Consider the following 7,192-nt stretch of genomic DNA (forward strand, 5'->3'; position numbering starts at 1 on the left):
AGTGAAAAAATATATATGTGCTTAGTTATGCATACCTGTCTCATAGTGTTCGCAAGAGTAAGCAAAAAATCTGAGTAAGTTTGAAAGAAATATGATGGCAAAACAAAAGTATGATGAAGTATTCCTGTACATGTTTTTCGAACTGGAATAAAAATCATTTATATTTGAGTTTATGTGGGAGCCTGTGTTCTATTGAAAATTTCTGCACATATGAGTATGGATAAAGGTTTCCATGTGCACATGTTTGCACAGAATTGCCCGTGTATATTTGTGTACTTGTGTGTGCTAACATTTATGTGAGTACGTATCTAGGTGTTTGGGATAATTGAAAATTTATCAAATGAGAAAATATTTTCATTTTTCTGTTTAGGTCTATTTCAGAGTACACGTGGGAATTTTTTTTGCTGTGATAAAGAATTTGAGAGAATTTTCTTGGGTGTAAATCTGTGTTTTTCCCAGTCAATGTAGGGTGTTAAAAGGAAGACTAACGTTAACACTAACAATATTGCCTATAACTTTGACTTTTTATTTCTGACAAACTCTGTATTTTTATATATTCAAATTTTCTTTATCTTAGCACATTAAATAGTAGGTACACAGTTTTAATCAGGATTCTGGGAGACAAGTTTTCTATATGCCAGGGACTAATCCTATGTATGTACATAAAGTGTAAATTAGGCTTCTTCTGTGTAACTATATGGCTGCATGTACAAACGCCCATGTGTCGACTGCTTACATATTTCAAAATAACAAAGTATTTGAGTGCATGTGTTTCAGTTTCTGGGTTTTTTTTTGTAGTGGAAGAAAGAGAAATCATTTTGCAAATCTGCCTGCAGGATAAGGAATTTTGATTTTGTAATTACTGAAAACTAAGTCATGGGGGCAAGTCTGCCACAATCTGGCTAAAAGAACAGCAGTACAAAAGCAGTTTTTGAGTAGGTCAATGTTCTGAGCATGTGAGGGACAACGTGTTTCTATAAGTATTGATGTAGCTTTTAGTGTGAAACATGGTGCTTACATCCAAATCTTTGAAGGTGCTGCATCTTTGCAAATGTTAAATATGGAGTTACTCGTGTGAAACCAATTATGTATTAGGCAAACAATACACAATCATTTTTGCAGTAGAAATATATGTGCACGTATATGAATGTGACATTTATAGGTATAGAAAAGTACATTTGCATGTTTGTTATTCATACTTGTGTTTCTGCATGAGACTGTGCAGCTATGTGCACTTGTCAGTATTAGTATATGTGTAAATATGGTTGCACATAAAACTGTTTCTGTATTAAATATTTTCACTCAGTTTGTATACATTTTATAAAGACTTATGCTCGTAAGAGTTGTGAACCTTCATCTCAAAGTGTATATTTCTATAAGAATTTTATCACTTCATTGTTTCGATTACTTTGGAATCTGTGTAGATATTTCAGGTTCTGAGCTGTTGAGAAATGTAATTGTGGTGCACGTTAAATCTTCTGAGAAGCAAGATTTTTTTGCAAATGGGATTCCTTGCCATGTATTGAATATGTGCAGATAATTTAGTATGATAAATGTTTGAAAGAGTAAACATATGAAAAATGAAGGCTTATCAATGACTATTTAAACATGCGATTGTGACAGCTTAGTGTGGGTAGTTACATATGATTGAATATTTGGGTACTTCTTTCAGTGTTTGGGCTTTGAGGATGGATATATAGAGTGTCTCTGTGGAGATGGATATCAGTGCACATTGGACAGTGTGTGTAAAGAATATTTTTCCACCTTGTAAATGAGTTTGAACATGTATGTGCATTGTTGCAGGTGAGGTTACCTTGTAGAGAGTACATATATATGTTCTTTGTGGGTATTAATGCTAATGTCAATGTCTAAATATTGGCCAGTTACTGTAACTTTTAGTGCTTATTTGTGTCAGGGTTTATGTTCAACAACCTGTATACAAGTAGTGATGTACAATGATATGCAACTGACAATGGATAAGTGTATGTAACTGTAACTACTTGTATGTGTGTATGCACGTATTGATAGTTGGGGAAGTGTTAGTGCAAATGTACTTGTTCTTATGTGTAAAATATGCATAGTACCAGACATTTATTATCCATCCTCAGAAGCTTAGATGTTTGCTTGGTAATTTCAGAAAACAGTTAAGAATCAACATTGTTAGTGTGAAATCAGAGTCCCATCTAGGTCAGAACAAATGACGACAACGTGTTACTTTCCCTAAAGGTCATGAGCCCACCTGTTGAGATTTTTGTGCGATTGCTTTATAGTCATTTCACTCACACCTATATCTTATTTTCAGAGTTTTAAACTAATGCAAATTTGTAAATTGTATTCTGGATTTTCAGTGCATATTCTTTCGATTATTTGACCAGAATATACTGCTGAACCCCTCCCATTTGTAAATGCTTACCCATATCAGATATAACATTAATGCAACTCAAAGAATCAGTTAAATCCTCAAAGCGACTATGTTCTAAAATTCTCCAAAACTTATTGTACCTCGCTAGGGAGTCTTATCCTATCGTTTTCCACACTCTTTGTCTGTTGTCCTCGCTCACATTCAGAATCCAACCTCAATTAATTGTAACTGTCATTGTGACATGTCCTTTATCAGTGCTGCTCTGGTTGTGTTCCTCTGAACTTCCCTCTCTCTCTTCTAGGATGTGTTACCCTAAACACATCCTCCTTATATCTCTACTGTGTTGAAACCAAAGTGGTAATTTCATGTTTTGGCATTCCAGAAAAGCACTGAATCAAGCAATTACTTCTCAAAATTCAGCAGACCGTGCCCTATCATACTTGATCCCTTCCACTATCTCCGAACTGTGAGGAGTCTTAGCTCCTTCGGCCTTATCTTTTCGATGCAAACTTAAAACTTTTTTAAACCCAAACTTACTATCAGCTAATCTCTACCTCTGTTCATATGTTGTGTAATTCTTTCAACTAACTGAACCATTAATCCGAACTTCCTCTCTCCACAGAGGCTACCAACCCTGATGAAATTGTCCAATACTATGCATTTTTGTTTCAAATTTCCATGATCAGCCTTTAAAAGAAATCCCATGTGCTAATGCGATTGTGGTTCAAATTTCTGATGCCAGGCGAGGCGTCGGTACATTTCTGAGTAAATTCTATCGGAGTAGAAATTCAAACAATTGTGCACCTTAATTTGTTCTCTCTTTTGAAGTCTTAAATTCGCTATTTATTTCATCTATGTAGTAGTGATCTGAGCACTTGTCCCTCATGTCGGTGAGACGTTGGATTATGTTAAATTCCAAAGATGTAAATCTATAATTTCCCCGAGCTGGGCTGTGCAGAAGGGGCTTTCGTTTTTACTGTAAACTCTTGCTGTGTCAGCTGCTCAGGGCACGGGACTGGTTTAACGTATGGCCTGGCCCTCAGTCTATCTTAATACAGGTTTGTAAATGGCAGACAATAGGGTTGGTGCCTTTCCCTGTAGGACTATTGATGTTTTTGTTACCGGATGTAAGACTATCTCGCTCTACATCCCAATGATTGTGACTCAGTGCTCTTCATCCACCCCACCGATTCCTGGTTTGGTCTTCTGGGGGAAGGCTCAACTCTTGTGTTTCCGTGGCTGACGTTCTCCCAATCCTCATCGCAGCCACTGCTTGGAGTGACTGTCTGACCCAGACTGCCCTAACCAGCCTCGTGGGGTTTTGCAAAAGGTCTCTTCCGGATGTAAAATATCCCCGTGCCGTGGTTGCACTTAACAGTTTTGGTGTGGCTCCAACATCTAGATAATGAGGTTTCAGTGGTTATCTGAAGAGAACAGGTTACTTTGACTTTCCATTTCTCACCAATCCAATTTTATTAGGATTTACTATCATTTGTGCGCGGGAATCCCTCGGGAAATAATGCTTTGATTAATGTAATCCTAGGCAGGGATACGCCACATGCCCCGTTCTCAAGGGGCGAGCCCTATTTGACAAACAAAAACACAGCAGCCACGCCGAGTGCAACTATTACAATCCGCACCCACTCCCCGAGACGCAGTCGTACATTTCCACAATACGCAGAAGGCCAGCCACTGAGGCTACACCTGCTGCATCCAGACAAGCGGACTGAACGTCGTCTCTAACCACTCGCAGATTTTTCCGGTCCTCGAACAAAAAAAACCAGCAACCAAAAAAAAGTATCAAATTAATGGACGTTTGACATATCCCAAAGACTACGGTGTAAAAATGACTGTATTTGAATATTTGCAATGATAAAGAACTTTGCAACCACTTTAAAAATCAAATACCCAGATCGATATGGAAAACGACCCGTATTTAGTCAATTATGTGTGTATTTCAATGCCATTCCTGGGCAGTCTCAAATAAAACGTGACAAGCAGCAGTCACATGGTAGGTAACGTGCACGCTCCAATATCAAATCGATGTGAAGGTTTCAAAAAATAAGTAAAAGTTAACTGGGCATGTGTTACAACAATCGTCACCTGCAAGTAGTTCAGGTGCAAAATACCAAAAAGAAACGCATTGCTATAATTGTTACACAACGCTACTGTCTCTGAGGTAAACACCACACATACACACACACACAAATGTAATTCAAACTATGTAAAATGCACAGGGCCTCTGGGAGACATAATACGAATAGGTGACATACACATCCTGATCTTGAAACAATTGAAATATGTCCCCGGATAGATGTTATCTAGATTTTACCATCATCGTATGTAAACCCTAATACAAAACCAAAATAAATACAACCAAGACATGGGGATGAATGATAAGCGTTTTCTAGCATGAAACCAATACACAACAAAGCACCCGGAGCAGTCACAGTGTGAAGTAGCTACTGCCATCTACAAGCATGGCCCCATTCTTCAAAATAATGTTCATTTTTTTGGGGCATAAACACCTTTTGCAAGCCATATGTATCCCCTATAATATATCTCATGTGCACACTGCTCTATGTGATACAACATGGTTTTATCAAAAACTACAGCCATTCAAATTAAACCCGAACTTGCTTAGATCCATGTCTGTGTCGACCATTCGCGGCCCGAATCATTTATTATTTAACACCAAAATAATCTTTCAAAAAGACTTCGCAGCTACACAGTGCATGTCCGTGTTTGACTCGGTTTAATCTTCTTTTAAGATTCAAGCCCAAACGGTGGGAAATGGATGAGAAGTGCATATATTGGAGGGGTGGGGGGCGGGGTATTTGGGGAGTGAAGGGCCACTATGTTAACTTCTATAAAATGCAGACATATGGAAAACCGTGCGCCCCTTCGGCCGATAACTGATGCACACATCCCAGCTTAGCAATGAATAAAATGTACTGATATTCAGAAAACATTTGGGCTAACATTCATACGACAGGTATTACACACAAAGGGATAGTCTGTTCGGTAGTTTGTTTTCTAAATGTTCTGTAAGTAGCTTTCAAAGTTTCAAATATAGCATTACACAAAATATTGTTGCTTTAGTATAAGGAGCTTCCAGCTTAACGCCTGATCAGCGAAGTCCATTATAAATGATTCGGTCCAAATTTATCACGAATTTGCAACTGTGTATTTTCGTTTAAAAAGGTTCCCCAAAAAACATGAACCGAACCTGTACCACTATACGTGAAAGCAGCGATGAACATCTTGTTTTATATTAGAATTCTGCCTTATGTCAGTTTATAAAACTGTAATAAACTCGAATTTCACTATAGTCCGTAGTCAACGTAATCCAGATTCAAGCTAAATACACACAGTTGGTGAATCAACAGGTACTAGTTACATTTATATAGCGACATTTCTTAGTAAGTCACAAAACTGGTGGAAATGTTTTACGTGCTGACGTTTCAGTACAGTGAATAATGCAATGATGCAATAATCTGTGCAATAATGCAACGTCCAGCTATGGATTTCACTGGCAGCCAATTCAAGCTATGGAAGATTGCGGATTCAAAAGAAAGTTTGTCTGAATGTACACTTGCCGTAAATGAATCTGTAGTGCTTGTGACACTTAATCTTTGAATCTTAGAATATACTTCTGTAAATGCAGTACGTATATACGTGAGCTGACCCTAGTGAAAGGGCCAGTATTTCTCTACACGCTGACGTCAACAGAAAGGGAATATAAATGTTGCACGAGGCTTACTGCCAAGTCTGAGGTTGTTTTGAAATGGTCATCTGATAAGCAATCAGAAACTGCAGCAGTAAATTCAACACAAGTTTGCACCTTAAAACAATATTTTTTCAAATGCTAAATAAAACGTAATTTAAAGAGAACGATACATTAAGAAACACAAAACAGGGTGTTCCGTACTATCTCACCCTTCAGTGCAGAGTCATGCAAACACTGTTGCAGGAGCCCGGTCCGGTATAATTTTTCCTCCACCAATAAGTAATACAGCAATTAGCAATGGTAAAACGACCAAATCATTTCCATTGTAGAGAACACTCGTGAAGTCATATAGTTGGAGTGGTAACGAGTTAAATGGGAACAGTAGCGAAGATAAAACGACCAGAAAACAATAGAAATTATTCCATTTGGAAATGTGTGCGCTTTAGGGAGTAAAGCTTTCATCTTCAACAGTTACTGACGAACAGCCAAGCGCTCTTGGGCACCTAAACACGGCTCACCAAATCTTTAGAGGATACCATTCGATTCAGTGCTATTTTCACTTGGAGTTGTGTAGGACGCTTATTTCTATTTTTTTTAAGAAAGGCTTCTTCTAACGTAGAAGATTTGTTGTCATGCACACAAGAATGGAAATGTTCTTAGGCTCGAGGAAAATATTTAGCCTTTCTTCGAACAAAGTCTAAAGCAGACAATTAGATCTCGCGGACGTATCACCGTCTAAGCAATTGGGAGAGTCCGTGCAAATGATGAACAGCCCGAAAAAAAATAACTGAATTGTAGACGGCCGAACCTTGCCTCGTTACACATCGCTGGGTCTTTCAATAGTTTCGAACGCAACGTGGTCCTCATCATTTTCCTCGCAAACATATTTCACGTATCATTTCTCCTCTTCAATTCTTCGTGTTATATCAGTGTTTTGATTTGATCATTTAATTCAGTAAGGGGTCACATGTTGAACAAATCTTTATCAATCCCTGAGCTTCCTTCAAGTCCACGGGTTTAAACCAAGAACTCTTTGCCCGGTTTTCATCTTTAGAAGTGAGAAGAGTTGCTAGCCAGGCGATTGCCTCTCGTGTCGAAAT

Source organism: Stegostoma tigrinum, chromosome 6 (assembly GCF_030684315.1).
Source record: "Stegostoma tigrinum isolate sSteTig4 chromosome 6, sSteTig4.hap1, whole genome shotgun sequence".
In the NCBI taxonomy this organism is placed as follows: domain Eukaryota; kingdom Metazoa; phylum Chordata; class Chondrichthyes; order Orectolobiformes; family Stegostomatidae; genus Stegostoma; species Stegostoma tigrinum.